Genomic DNA, 16606 nt, shown 5'->3' with positions numbered 1-16606 from the left:
GATAAAAAATCTGAAAACATGATAAAATGTGGTTCAAGATGGAATAAATCCTTTCTATCTAAGGGTCTCCAATCCATGTTTTCATCAGGAGCACTTAATACTTCTTACCTATATGGCTCATTTATATCCTTCCCCATTTGAAGACCAAAGGAAAACAGCATACTTTAAATATACACACTATGCAATATGATTGCAAGATGATTATCTTGCTGTTAAGTGACCCCAAAGATGTCTCTCTCTCTGCCACTCTGTGCTCCCTGCACTTTCTCCTCTCCTCCCACATCCTGTGGCCAATCATTACTCTACTCAGGAACTGAGATCATTTACATTATATGGTACTGAATATTTAGTGGAGTTCAATCACTTACAACTACGAACAGGCATCCCTACCAGCTTCTTTTGAGAAGGGTTAAAAAAAACATGCAGGAACTGAAAGTTCATTTACAGTGAACTTTGTAGGAACTGTAACCTTCAAAAATTTATTGCCTGGAACCATTTACTAACCATGCTGTGAAAAGCATTTTTTCCCCAAGAATAATTTGCGATTGAATAGGACTCAAATCTGCTTTCTAGATACTTGTAAGCCCCAATGTAGCTGGCAAATCCAAGGAGACAGGAACGGCAAAGATTTCTGGAAACACGTTTACCTCTAATTTGGGGTAAGAACAGAATCTTGAAAACTGTTAAGAGTAAATTCCCAGCCTCAGTTATAATGAGTTAATTAAAGCAAAGATTTTTTTCCCCAAAAAAATTCTTTTTTCCCCTTATTTTTCGTATCTGGAATGTGCCTCTTTCCAGAAAAACCAAATGCCTTGTCTGTTGCTTTCTCATGAAGAAGAGAGTTCCCGAAAGTTGGGAAACAAATACTGGCTGGAAAATTTTGGAGAACAATGGAAGAGACTGAAATTTGTCTTGAATTCTGGATTAATCTGAAAACTCAACACATTCCAGAATGTGAACCTGCACAGGTGTTGGAAACACATGTAGTATCAGGGGTCTCAAAGTCACAGGCTGCATTGCCTCAAGCAATTTTCTACAGCCCATGACAGTACTTTGGAAAAGTAAGCTGTGCAGGGCATGTGCCTCTTGGCAGGTGACAATTATTCAAATGAAGGCAGGATTTCTCCCTGATCATTACCATGGGTGTAACTAGTGAAGTGAGGGCAAACTAGATGGCTGAACAGAAAGAAGGATGGAGGGGAAAATAAAGTGCCAGCTCACTGGTAGCAGAGAACAGAAATTGCCTCACATATACACTCAGCAAAAAAGTAATTTCGCAGCTAGCCAATCTCAGCTGGGTTCACTGTAGGCTGAGAGGAAATGGTTCCACGCCCAGTAGAAGGGTGGGTATGCCCCTAAATCCATATTTAGAAAATGTGGGGCTAAGTTACAGCTGCCCCACTCTTCTCTGCTCAGGCATGGTGGTACCATTTTTTCCCATGATGGCAAGCTGACAACCATCCTTCTGCACAGGGAAAAAATTATATTTGTTAATACAGGAAATAGGTGAAATTTCTTGCTGATGAACTATTGCAGAGGCTAAATTATTCAAAAGTGATCATTCCATCAGAGGTCACCACACATGGCTAGCAAGTACAGACTGTTCTGAGCCATCTTATAAAGTGAATTTCAGGGAGCATTTCTCTATGCATGAGAAATGCTGAGCCCTGCCATAGAAGAAGAATAGCAGCTAAGCATTAATGGATTAGCATTACTGAGAAAACTGCAGGCAGTTAAATTTCAGGTTAGCAAATATCTTTGAGAAACACAGCACATAAATTATCTATTAGTTTCTACATAATGGAGTTCCTGTGCACAAAGAACATACAGAACTATGCTGCTTTGCCAACTAAAATAATGCTGTTATAATCCTAAGGATGGAACATGAATTTTTCACTGACCCAGTAATCTATGGGAAGGAAAGGCTTGCATTTTACATTAACAATTCAACTTTTAATTATGAGCTATATTTCATTTAGCATCACCGTGAGGTCAGTAAATAAACATGTCGCAAGCATCTTTCGTAAAGATATATGTAAATTAATGAACTTTTAACTTTTTGATATGATAAAGTTAGGAAATGAGATATGAATTAGCAAATATTTCAGGGGCCTTGGTTTCTCAATGTGTATTGGATTCTTCTGAGAACTGTGCCTTGGAGTTCTATTCCCAGAATACCTTAATCATAATGGTTGATCAGAACACGTAAGACACCAAAGACAATTTCAGGAATACAGGCATTGTTAGATCTGGCAAAAGCTACATTTTTAGGATTTCTCCCCCAGCAGATGAGCTCTCAGGTGCAACTTTTTCAGTTGCCCCCACTTGCATCAAAAATCTCTGTGTAACTTTTATTACAATATTCTATATTCTAGCTTGCCTCTGGAAAACAACTTTAATTATTATTATAGCAAGATAAGGTTATCAATGGATAATGCATGTAACCATCAGAAGGCAAGGTGGAATTTTGTATATGCCCTGCCAATCATCAAATAAGACACTTCCTGAACTGGCATGATTGATCCTCCATAACATCTATAAAGCTACAAGTAACATTCTTCCATAGAATTACCCTATCGTTTTCTAGTCCAGATAAATTTCTGAAGTTTCTGCAGGTATGAAACTAATAAAGAATCCTGACCCTCATATTTGAAGAACGAGGAAGGAAAGCTGATGTTCTTTTATTAGCAACTATCCAAGCATTGCTAACAGTAGTCTAGGATATACACACACCATATCTATAAAGTTTCCCAGTGGCATGGAAAGCAAGCAAGCACTGATACAGTGCAAATGAATAATCACTGTAGTCAATAATATAAAAGCCAAGGAAAATACCAAGTATTTGTTATAAGTAAATAAGAAACAGATAAAACAGTACAAAGATTAAAAAGAATTCTCACACAGCAATAATGATTTTCTTGTACATATGGACAATGACAAATTTAGTTATCATTAAGAATACCCCTAGAATTTTATTAGTCTACAAATGTTTAACATTTAGCTGACCTAGAGATGCAAAAGTTCTGAAAATACAGGGAAAAAAAGAGAGTGTTTTTTTTCAGAAAATAGGGAAAAAATTAAATATAAGTAATAAACATTTTTATGCTATCTTCGATTAAGCTAAATCCACTTCGTTATTTTAAGAACTTAGAGTGCAATATTAAAACTTGGTTAACTCAAATCATTATGTCTGGTATATTAAATATAAAAGTATAATTTTAGTTATGGAATAATTACTGTTAGTGATTAATTTTAAAAGTTTTTAAAACTATCTTGTGGCATCCTTTTTAACTACTTTGCAGCCTAGATAAAAAAGTCAACTACACACACACCATATCTATAAAGTTTCCCAGCGGCATGGAAATAAGCATATAAAGCACCAAATCAACCTCCTCCTCCTCCTCCTCGGGGGGGGGGGTGAAAATAGAAGGGGGAGGGAGAGAAATATATCTTGCTTTTTGCACTGTTGTTCTGCAATACTTGATTTCTATGTGCAGGAACTGTAATGCGTTGCTCATTAAGCTGACCTTTCTATTAATGAAGCTTTCAATGCTGAAATCATTTCCTGGAGAGTTCTAACATAAAAAAATATGAAACAAAGGAATGTATTTTTCCCCATCATTTTATTTTATAACAAGATTACAAAAGATAAAATTACAAAAAGTAAACAATAAAATACAGAAAACGACTATTTTCTTAAAATGTTTTTTTAAATTGTTACATGGATAAACTATGGATAAATAAAGAGTATGAAAAATCAGATCAGAGAAAAAAAGCTAACCAAATTAATTGAAAATTATTTTCTAATCCCTAAATCTGTATTTTATTGCTCCAGATAAAAGGAAGATGATACAGTGCAATACATTCTTCCTGCAACAGACTTCACCTGGGTACTACTGTGATTATCATGCAGGAGGTAAGAAAAAGGCCCTGTACTCATTCTAAAAATGTGGGTCTAAGCAATAATGTTATTGATGCCAAGGAGGCTCAAAAGGAGCCTGGACATAATGTTATTCTGAGAATATTTCCTTAACCTGGATAGCAGTTCCAAAAAGATGCAAAAAAATATTTATTTATTTATTATGGCCAACCATCTCATATACATGACTTTGGGCAGCTAACAAAACAAAATAAAAACAGAAAAAACAAAAACAAAAAACAAACAAAACAAAACTGATAATTGAAAACATATCTAACATAATGCAGCATAAAATAGCATAAAATAGCATAAAAGCAAGCAAGACCAATCACATCTTACAAACAATATAACCAAGAAGCAGGTTCACCCTCATTATCACTATATTTTATTTATTTTTATTATGTTTATTGTTTTAAGTGTTTTAATGGTTGTGACATTGGTTTGTTATTTGTACACCACCCAGAGTCACATCCAGTGAGATGGGTGGCTGTATAAATTTGCTAAATAAATAAAGAAAAAATTAGAACTGAAAATTTCAATAGCTGCAGAGTACATGGAAGAGAAAATGATAGTAAGCACTGTACAGCCATAGCAACAAAGCAGCTAGCATAAATTATGGCCAGTATTTGTTCAAACACAGCTATAGTGTAGCTACACTGAAGTGCAGCATTATCCTGTAGTTTAATCACAGATTCTCCTACATTCTTCAAAATTGTGAAATGCCACAGTAATTTGAAACTGAAATACTTTTTCCTCTGAAGTACCTTGGTAAGGATGAAACCAGAGAAACTGCCACTCTAGATTTAATATCCTATACTTGGAAAATAGAATTTATTGGCCATGTAACTAATTTTTCATGATAACATTAGTATCTTAGAGAACAATTCAGAAAAGGATATTTTCAAAATGAAACAGGCAATAGAATGATAGACAAGGCTCAACGGCTGTTTCAATACAGTGGAAATAGTTATTTCAACTATGTATATACCAGTATTGCTCCAATTACCTTAAAAAATGGCTCCAATATCCCTCAAAATTCCATGTTATATAATGTTATTATAGTACCTCCTAAATTAAGCCCATACATTTTAAGGTAACAGCTGATTTGTTCTTATCTTTTGGTAGTAGAAAGAATTTTAGAATTCCAAAAATATATTGTCATCAAGCAATGTATTTGGAAATTATAAATTATAATCTGACAAACAGCTGCTATAGGAATCCACTGCCACTGTCCCCAGCTAGTAAAGGAAAAGCAGAGAGAAAGATGAAGAAACACACATTTGTTTCTTCATGTCATGGGAAGAATGATTTAGAGTCATTTTGTTTCATATATGCATATGTATGTATTTTCTTCCTCTAAACCCCATTAGGTGTTTATGTTCACATCTATCTTGAAAAATCAAAAACTGATGCTTCCCAAGACAGCAGAGAAATATCAGAGCTTCATTAACCTTTATGACTGTACTATTATTGCTGCTGTTATTATTAATAAGAGAACCAAGCCACAACAATGACATTAAAACCATCCAAAGTTGACAAACCATTTATTTTAGAGTGCTACAGAACATTTCCATTTTTGCTGTACTATCTAACAATTTACTGAACCACAGCAAATCCATTACGGCATACTAATGATACAAGACTACAGTTGTGGGAAAAAGTAAGTACACCCTCTTTGAGTTCTATGGTTTAACGTATCAGGACATAATAAAAATCGTCTGGTCCTTAGCAGGTCTTAAAATTAGGTAAGACAACCTCAGATGAACAACACATGACATATTACACCGTGTCATTATTTATTTTACAAAAATGAAGCCAAAATGAAGAAGGGCACAAAACAGAGCAGGTTACTGCCTTTAAATACCTCAGGAAGCTAAAGGCACCTAGAGTGCACATCACAATCACATACAGATAGTCCTTGAGTTACGACCACTTGTTCAGTGGCCACTCAAAATTATGATGGCACTGAACAAGTGGTACTTATGACTGGTCCTCAAAGTTTCAGCCACTGCAGCACCCCCTATGGTCACATAATCGTGATTTGGGAGCTTGGCAACCAGCTCACACTTACGACAGTTTGCAGTGTCCTGCAGTCACATGATCACCATGTGCAACCTTTCCTGCTGGCTTCCCATGCAAAGTCAGTGGGGAAGCAGGGAGGGAAGGCCGCAATTTGCTCCTGTAAGTCACTCCTGCTGCTTTTTCTCCTGAGGAGCCCTGCTACTGAGTACAAGACTGGGACTCCCACTTCTTCCTGCTTAATGACCCAAACAGTCCTGGGGTTACAACGGCAAATGGGACTGCTGTTGCTATGCGATGAGGACACATGACATTACACTTTACAACCGCATCGCTTAGCAAGAGAACTTCTGGAACCAACTGCCATTGTAACCCAAGGACTACCTGTACTACAGTCAGCCCTAAGATCCTCAAATGCTGGTAAGCACTTTTTTTACACAAATGAGGCCAAATCGTTAGCTCAAATCCTCTGTGGTGCACAGTGTAAATTTACACAAAGAACAATGTCCAGGAATCAGTGCAAACAAAAATCCTGAGATCAATTCTCACTTCATCCAATGGAACTGCTAATGCCCAGCTAAGACTTGAGAGAGAAATGCCCACAATCCTGGTAAGGGCCTGGAAGATGATGATAAATTAGTGGCCAAAAATCCAGTGTTTTCTAGCTTTATCCATTTAAGTTGCACAGATAGGCTGCAGTACAAAATTTAGCACTCTATGGGCTCTCTGCACCATTCCTAATCTCTCAAGCTAAACAACTCTCACTCAAAGAATAAAGGATAGGGAATTTGAAGCTGAAGTTAACAATCAGCCTCTACAAGGCAAAAATTGGATAAACAAGGGCGTTTGGGAACCAGCAAAGTATTTATAGAACCTTTCTCTCATGAGGCTGAGAACTGCATTCTTCAAAGCCAGACACAATAACTTACTATCTCCTTTGTTGCAAGGCAGATACTCTAAAATCCCATTAATTGAGCTCACCTGCCTGTGTGGTAGCAAAGAGATCAAAACCATTTTGCATGTATTATTACACTGTAAATTTTACAGGGATATTAGGTCTATTTATATTCTGCCCCTAATAAATAAATTCTTAGGAAAGTAAGCTAATTTCTACATGAATCTTCTCTGAGAAAACACAGAACCCTCTATTACCTTCATGGTAGCCAAATTTTACATTGCTGCAATGAAAATAAGACATAATCAGTTTCAAGGCTAATTACTTCTGACTTATTTCTTATTTAAGATATTAATATGAATGAATAACAGATACTACACTTGATCTTAGCCAAAAGGCCGAGAAACAATATTAATATGTAGATTTGTAATGCCTTTATATACTGTTTTTTAGGTAATGTGTATTTTTACTTTATAGAATGTAGTGCAAAGATCACATTTGCATGGCTTATATGCAAATGTATATAAGCCATGCAAATGTAATGTAAATAATACATCATTTTAGTAATCTATGCTATATTTTGCTATGGCGATTTTCTGCTATGTTGGTATTTTACCTTATTCATTCGGATCTGATTTCTTGTGTTCTATATATTCCATTCTTCTACTGGTCATTGGCTGAATAAACTTACTGAGTGATTCAACAATCCTAAACTGATCAGATTAAAGCAGAGTTTCTCAACCAGGGTTCCGTGGAACCCTAAGGTTCCACAAGAGGTCACTAGGGGTTCCCTTGGAGATTACGGTTTATTTAAAAAAATATTTCAAATTTGGGCAACTTCACATTAAAGAAGTAAGTTTCATTCTTTATTTATAGTTTAAAAACACTGTTAATGCATATATACAGGCCTACACATGAAACGAATATAATAATTTTGTAACTTCTGGGTTATATTTGAGCCTGAATGTGAAGGGGTTCCCCAAGGCCTGAAAAATATTTCAAGGGTTCCTCCAGGGTCAAAAGGTTGAAAAAGGCTGGATTAAAGGAAGAAACTGAAAGTAACTTTGTGTCACCCCATATATGACAACTCCTGAGAACAAATGATCCAGATATCATACAGCACAGAGGAGGCAAGAAACAATTCCCAGAAAAACACCATAGGGTAAAGCAGTAAACCTCAACACCAGCAAACAAATCATGAGTGAAAGTTCCCAAGTAGGGCAGCTTATCTAAAAGGATTGCATAATTAAAGCATCAAAACCCACAGAGAGGTCCAAGAGAATTTAAAGGGGCTTATCCTGTGTTCCTGTAAGTTGTAATGCCAAAGGTACTAAAACCAATCCTTACACTTGATAGAATTACTATTATATTTATTTTTAATTGCTTCTTACTGGCACCAGCAATGAGAAATATTATTTAGCTGTCAGAATCCAAAGAAGACTTTCCTGATGATCACCAGGGCTATCTTTGGAACTTATAAAGATTGCACTTTCAGTCAAATATAATTGTAGCAGTTACTTTATGATAAATGACAAGTTATTAAACAGTAACAAAATTGTCAAATATACAGATTAGTACTAGAAATCACCCATGTATTCTATAATGTCATCCTGATATAAAATAATTAAATAGAACACATCCTTAACCATGTCTGATGATCAAGCCAGCAAATTCTACTAACGGAAGCCACTACATATATTTGCTGCCATCTCCACCTACTGATTTAACCTCAAGCTAAGAATGACCTCTTCCTTTGTAACAAAAACTACGAGAACCAACTCTTCTACAACCAGAAAACTTACTCTTTATCTTATGACATACCTTTGTTCTTATGGACTGCAAGAGCTGCCCTAGGAGCCTTACCTGAGAAATATGCAAATAATCATTTTCAGATAAGCAACCAAATTAATATACCACAGTATCCATTATTATCTTAATTTATTTCATACTGGCTTTATTTATTTCATATTGCTTTTATGCTGTTCTGTTATGGTATAAGTTACTATAACTATTAAATGAACACCAAAAAACAATGTGTCATCACTAGTAAATAACACAGAAAGATCAGCCAGGTACTATGCCTTTCAAATCCCATCCAGTACTCAGTTATAGAAGACTATTTCATTTGCTTTACACGAAACCAAGGAACAGCAAGTGCATCTGAAACTGAAGCTTAGTATATCCTGAAAAGCATCTAATAGAAGCAATTTTAGAAAACTAAGAATAAGTAACCTTATTTTTCCAAAGTACATTTTCATTAATACCATGCTGGCATATAACAATAAGCTTTTAAAATGCCAGTGAACTCAGTATTTAAGCTACATAAACAGAACGAATAGGTTAAAGCACAGAATATATTATAAAAATGTTTATGCATAAGCAAATGCAGTCTTATTTTTTAGTGGTGATAAATGGATCAAGCAATGTATTTATTAATAGGCTAGTGGAGTCTAAACTTATTTATGGTCCAAGACCAAGTCAAAGAATTCAAAAATACAGCACAGCATTAATACATACGTAAGTAACAGTACATACCTATATAAAAAGAATAAACCCTATAAAGTGAACAATTCACTGAAGGCACTAAATGGTTTCTATAGGTTAAGGCTATGAATAAATTTTTTGCCACTGCCTTCAAAGCACCTGGGTATTGATCACTTAGTAAAAATATCTCAATCTCCTCATCGTGAGTGGAATTTATCAGACTCAAGAGTTGGTGTATTAGCTCTGATTGCCAGTGCAAGTACAGTGGGCACTTTAAAAGGTTGTGTGAAACAGACTCAGACTCTATGTTTTGGCAGATACATACTCAATCTTCATATGGAAGGTTGGCATATCAACCAGCTGTCACCCTAGCAGGAAGAGCATCTATATGGGCTAGGAAGAAGACCCTTCTATGTGGGGTGTACATACTCTCATAGAAGTAATTGGGGACTGTCCAGAAGGAGAGAGCAATTCATCTGTATGAGAGATAGGAAAGTTTGGCTCTGTCTACCTGAATGTCTAAATCCCATACCCTCTACTTAAGTTCTACCAGTGTTTTTTCTAGGCCTAAAGAAAGTAGGGCTGGTAAGAGTCTAAATTTTGATCCTGGAAGAAAAGAATGTGTATGGGGGGAAATTGCACTACAATAGTAAAATTATGGAGTAAATCTTTAAGAAGGTCTCTTTCTGTAGCTCTGTATGGTACTTCTTAGAGTTCTTTTTTCCTTTTTTTTTTTTTTAGAAAAACCTACAATCTGGTGCATTAGATGAGGAAACTGACACATTTCCAACTTCTTTGTATGCTGATCAGTTAATTTATATATTTTTTCCATTTGCTATTTCATCCTCCTAGAGGATTAAACTGGCCTGAACTAAACTAAACTAAACTGGGTTGTTTTCTCAATCATCAGATCAGTTTCAAAACCCAGTTTTATGCACAGTGTAATATTGACACTTTAACACTTTAAACTCTGACCAGAAATGCATACTGTGTTAATCTTATACTTGCAGAGAAGTGAAGGCAATGCTTAATTTTTTCAAGAAACTTCCAAGAGGCTAATAGAAACAAATTTTTTTTATGTTGTGTAATAGGCAGACTTCAAGTTGTTAAGTTTAAAAGGGAGACACACTTTGCATCAGCTGAGAGGCAACGGTGTGTGTTTTATTAAATAACAAAAACATATAAAAGCAGTAATAATGTAAAGACTCATACTACAAATCAAAAACATTAAAAAGTAATTCAAGTAACACTCATTAAAACAATTCACAGTTAACAGAATCATACTATGGACTGTACAGAGTCTAGGAATTTGTTTCAGATCAGACTGTCACAAATGTTGTTTGTATAAGAATGTAAGTACTGACTGCCCTTTACTTCTCAGTGATAATACATAAGGAGGGGTACATTACTTCTTACTAAGACTTTACTAAATGTATTTTCATTACTTTTTGCGAGACCAAGCATCAATTCTAAATAAGATTCAAGCACCAGGTTTTTTAAAAAACATTATATAAAACAAAATAAAACAGTTGCCTACAATTTACTCAGTTTCAGCTTAATACTTATAAGCATGTAAGTATTATAAGAAAAAATTAAATGATTTACCTCCTTTCATAAGGATTCCCCCCACCCCCACCCCCAAGGCAGTAAAGCAAATCGAAGAATCACGGTTAATTAAATCAGGTAGCTACGTGTCCCTTCTTCACTATCCTGGATCCTGCTTTTCTACTTTTTTTAGAATTTCCTCTCCACACAGCATCCATGCCTTATCACTAAGCAGCATCTTATTAGAGATAGTCACTACCCAGAAACACTGTTTCTGAGTGCTGAGAACTTTTCCCATGCATGATTTTTCCCACTCACTGCTGCAGGGAAAAAATACAGCATTCCTCCTTAACATGCAGAGAGTCAGAAATGTTTTTTCCTTGACTCTCTGCATGTTCAGAGGAACTTTGGCTCAAGATCAAGAGCCTAATGGGAAGCAGTTCTTCTTACTGAAACTCTGTCCCCAGCATTATTTAACCCAGCAGAGATGTGTGCATTTGTGCGAAGTCCAGTTTTACACAAACCTTGTGGTACCTAGTTTTTAAATTAAATTAATCCAAGGTATGAAATAAATCATATGGTTACTTTTTCAGTATAGTACAAACCCAACTGAAATAAAATTAACCACACATTAAGCTCCCCAAAATAAAGGGTTGAATTTTGAAACAAACTTGAAGCTGCATGTACTGAACTAATATTTTGTCAAAGTCCAAACCAAATATCATTCCCAGTCAAAAGGAGAATTAAAATGTTTGCACAACAGACAATATGTTCCTTTAACCTTAAGTTAAAAATATTTATCCCTACAGATTTGAAATTAAAGTTGATTCATCAAAAAATTGTATTTAGGGCATCTTGGATTCCCAAAGAAATATATTTAAAAGGATGGGCATCAGATTTTCTATGTTGGAAGTGCAGAATGGGTCAGTGCAGGTTCATTGACCCATATGGTCATGTGATCATTTTATATCCTCTTGGAATAGTATGTTAATGTATGTAACTAGATTTATGGGAAATTATTTAAAGAGGTTGATGTGATATTTAACTACATACCAAAGCTTTTGAATCTAACTTAATCAGGAATTATGGTTGTATCAAGCAAGGGTGATGGCTAAAAGAACCATACTGAGAAATTGGAAAAGTGGTATTATTCTATATGTTAAGAAATGGTTGTTGGAAATGTGTGATCTGTTTTGGAAAAGGCAATTATTTTCTGCAAATCAAGGGATGCAGCAATATGTGTTGCTATGGCAGATATTTTGTGATATTTTACAATAATATTTTGTATTGGTTATATAATATTAGTGCATTTGTTGGTAGTATATAAGGTAGATTTTTTTCCATTTTTTGTCTTTGTTGGAGGGAATGCTAATTTCTTTTCTTTTGGTTTCTATTACTTTTTTTTTCTTAATTTTAAAGATTGCTTTGATAATTGTATACATTAAGAATGTAAAATAAAAATTTTAAAAATCCCAGTAACTTGAAGACTTCTATGTAACACATGAGAGAAATTCTATACTTTCTTGCCTGCTTCAGAAACTTTTTTTTATAGTAAATTTTATTAGGTTTCAAGAGAAGAATAAAAACTACAAAAAAACTACACAGAAAGAAAAAAAAAGCTTTAAAAGTTCAGAAACACAAGAGAAAAAAATTTCAAAGGATATACAAAACTTTCCATAATCAATCTCTTACTCTATATTAAACCAAAACACCACATTATTTCTATAAGTCACTCCACTTTAACACATAATAAAAATCACTAAGTACAATTACTCCACCCCTTATATTAAAATAAAGAAAAAAAAGTTCATATAAACCTCCTAAACATCTTTCTCCCTACAAAAGATAAAACATATTTAATTATTCTCTTTCTACCACTATTCTTAAGGGACGCGGTGGCGCTGCGGGTTAAACCGCTGAGCTGTCGATCGGAAGGTCGGCGGTTCGAAACCGCGCGGCGGGGTGAGCTCCCGTTGCTCGTCCCAGCTTCTGCACACCAAGCAGTTCGAAAACATGCAAATGTGAGTAGATTAATTGGTACCGCTTCGGCGGGAAGGTAACGGCGTTCCGTGAGTCATGCTGGCCACATGACCCGGAAGTGTCCTATGGACAACGCCGACTCCAAGGCTTTGAAACGGAGATGAGCACCGCCCCCTAGAGTCGGACACGACTGGACTTTACGTCAAGGGAAACCTTTACCTTTACCTTTACCACTATTCTATACATTTCTGTCTACCATAATAACAATCAAATTAAAAAGCACGTAAGTTGTTTGCTATTATATTTAATAGTACAACAATTTTAATAATCCCAATCTTAATAAACCCAAATAACAAAGACAATCCAAAATGGTAATTCCATATCTTTAAAAGGGAATAACATCAATCAAATCCTTAAAGCAAACCAGATGAACATTCTTTAACCCTAATACAACAGTTTTAATAATTTTAATCTTAATAACACCCCCCCCAAAGCCAATTCAGAACAGTAAAACCAAATCTTTAAAGGTGAATAGCATCAATAAAATCCTTAACGGAAACCAGATGAACATTCTTCAACCCTTATCCCACTTCAAAACAAACCAGAGCAGTTACATATCCCCACAATGTGCACAGAGCTTTCCTCTTGAAAGATTCTAGGTTCTTTTCATGGCACCCCACCAAGAGATCGATTTTACTTATGGCTTGCAGATCACTCTCTCCCTTAGATTTCTCCATTATCCAATCTTCATCCAGCATCTCAATAAAAATCCCAATCTCAGTCTTAAAAAAAAAACACCTTTCTATAGCTCTTACATTTCATCCACCACATCCCCAACCTGATGGCACATTTTAGATCTCATATTTTCCACAATGTCCCGGATATCTTGCATAAAAGCTTGATAGAAGTCAGAAGAAATCTGTTTAAAATCCTGGTGAAGATCAGAAAGAATCTATTTGAAATCCTCCATGTCTCATGCAATAATTATGGTGCCCCTTAGGAGCTTTACCAACAGAAGTCGAAGATATGGAAGAGTTTCAGAGTGTGTTTACATAAAGGGAGAGTGAGATAGCAGACAGTTCTCAAGGGAAAGTGAAAACAGAAAACTGAAGGTTCAAATCAGCTGATTCAGTGTGTAGGAAAATACTAGTATCTTCAAATTTAATACAAAAATAATAACAGGAAGACAATTGTTTACTCTCAATCTTTGGAATTTCCTTTGGAAGGAAAACAAAATCCAAAACTTAAAAGATTTTTTTTAAAAAAAGTAATCCCAAAAATAATGTTAAGCACTAAGAGAACCAGCTTCTTCTCGCTGTAGAAAGCTTCTCTTGGGGTACATATACTTTGAAAAAAAAACAAAAAACAAATTGGTGATTTAGAAATGAGGTGGCTGGTCTTAATGTCCCTTTAATGCTACAGCGTGGCTTGGAAAGTGATGGAGCTGGCTCTTACCAGTCAAATGTGAAACGCTCTTTGCAATCTTCTGGCTGCAAGCAGCTGTCCGGAGGACAGATGGGATGATTCCAGGTGTTCTCCTTGATCCAGAGAACATTTCTGGGCTTCAGGAAAACCTGCCTGAGCCATAAAAAAGTTATCGCGTCAGCTCTGCCCGCTGAACCAGTGGGCACAGCCGTTCAGTCCACCATTCCCACCAGAAGCCCTTGCCTGCTTTAGAAACTTCTTTAGTTGTTGTCATCCTTTCCATTTCCCTACAGCACCACTGTATTGTTCTGGATCAGTTCCAAGATCAAGACAGGAAAAATGGTGCTAAAGATATAAATTCAGCATAAAATACATCCCCTGCCTTAGAAGAGAACTCTCTGTCATGCTAATTCCCTGTGGTAGATTTCATGATTATATTTGGAGGCCCAGTTGGTATAGATGAACTTTGGCTTGATGCAACACAGATATTTTATTCTTAACAGATCAGATTCTTCACAGGAATTACAAGTTTCAGAAGACTTTGGTAAGTATACTTAACATTTTGTTAACCATTTATGAAATCCAATCACAGTTCAATACTTTAACAATATCCTATGCCCATTCAGGCCATTCAGAATAGTAAGTTTCATCAATCTGAACAAAATTACTTAAGAATAACTCAAATCATGGGTAATCTGCTTAGCAAAAAGTTAGGCAGATAATAATACTGTAAGTACTGCAATGCGCTCTACATGGGGCTACCCTTGAAGAGTATCCAGAAGCTTCAGCTAGTCCAGAATGCAGTCACGTGGGCCATTTTTGGTGCCCTAGGTCGGTACGTATAACACCTCTGCTGCACGAGCTGCACTGGGTGCCAGTTTGCTTCCGGGTCCAATTCAAGGTGTTGGTTATCACCTTTAAAGCCCTACATGGCATGGCTCCAGGTTACCTGAGGGACCGTCCCCATCACATCGACCCGCACCACCTGATCTTCCAGAGAGGGCACGTTACAGACCCCGTCTGTAAGAGAATTTCATCTGGCGGGGTCCAGGAAACGGGCCTTCTCTGCAGTGGCCCCCACCCTTTGGAACATCTTGCCCCCAGAGGTGAGGCAGGCCCCTTCACTTCTGACCTTCTGGAAGGTCCTGAAGACTTGGTTCTGCCATTTCGCTTGGGGTGGGAAATGGGTAACCATTCTTGGGGGTGGCTCGCACCCTAGAGCCACTCCTACCAGCTTGGAATTTTATAGCCTCTTGGATTTTATATTTATTTATTGCATTTTATATTTGTAATGTGCTTGATTTTTATGGGATTTTAACGTTTATTGTTGTAGCTTGATTTTATTGTAATCTGCCCAGAGTCCTCTCTATTGGGGGAGATGGGGGGTAATAAAATTTGAATAAATAAATAAATAAACTAAAAATATGTTGTAGTTTCACAAGAAGCCAGCATGTGCTGTCAATCAAAATGTTGTATGTTCAGATATCAATGCACAAAGTATGTGAAATAAATAGGAAGAACTAGAAATATTAAGTCAGGGAGACAAATACTATGTCATGGGCATGGATATTTAGTGGAATGATACTCAGGACTGACACATAACACTGGAAGGCTTTAACTTATTCAAAAGGAACAGAACAACAGAAAGAGTGGTGTTTCACTGTACATAAAGAAAAAAATATGTACACAAAAAAAAGGTGTCAGAGCATAGAAAACATCTTGGAAACGCTTGGTTAAGAAAAACAGGTGAATAAAAAGTTATATCACAGGAGTTTATTGTAGACCACTTGGGCAGGCAGATGATACAAATGAAGCCTTTGTACATCAGACTACCAGTCTTTCAAAAACGCCTGTGAGAGGTTAATGAGAGATTTCATTTAACCTGAAATAAGCTAGAAAGCTAACTCTGCCAAGAGTCAGAGTTCTACATATTCTTGTCCTCTCTTGCTGAAAGCTGACCTAATCCTCACCAGCAGAGAGGAACAGGGTTAAAAAAGTTAAGTGACTGGTACCTTGGGAGAAACTAGACATGTTATCCTTGAATTTGCGATATCTAGGACTGGAGGGTATGTGTGGAGAAACTGAGAACAGCAGGATAAAATAGACACACACACAAAATAACAAAAAAGGGGTTGGGGGTTATGTCAGAAACAAAAGAAAAGGCAAAGATGGTATAGGTTTGTTATGAGGAAAAAATAACGAATGGGGAATGGTAAGAAGAACATCTTAACTCCTATTTTTGGTACAAAAGGAAAAAAAAAGGACCTCTATCTGGTCATCGTTATGCTACTGAAAAAAGGATGGAAGCTTAGGACAGGCAAAGAGAGGGTAAGAAAGAA

At 36.1% G+C, this 16606-nt stretch overlaps 1 protein-coding gene and 1 pseudogene across 3 annotated transcripts in view; both read right to left on the bottom strand.

Moving 5' to 3' along the window:
- Positions 1–16606, bottom strand: part of PPP1R12A (protein phosphatase 1 regulatory subunit 12A) — a 131889-nt gene that overhangs the window by 74838 nt on the left and 40445 nt on the right. The gene's annotated exons all lie outside the window — the stretch shown is intronic.
- Positions 7093–7243, bottom strand: LOC134501673 (U2 spliceosomal RNA; annotated as a pseudogene).

This window comes from Candoia aspera, chromosome 7, assembly GCF_035149785.1.
Source record: "Candoia aspera isolate rCanAsp1 chromosome 7, rCanAsp1.hap2, whole genome shotgun sequence".
In the NCBI taxonomy this organism is placed as follows: Eukaryota; Metazoa; Chordata; class Lepidosauria; order Squamata; family Boidae; genus Candoia; species Candoia aspera.
The sequence above is the reverse complement of the archived record's forward strand: the minus strand, read 5'-3'. Positions and strand labels throughout refer to the sequence as shown.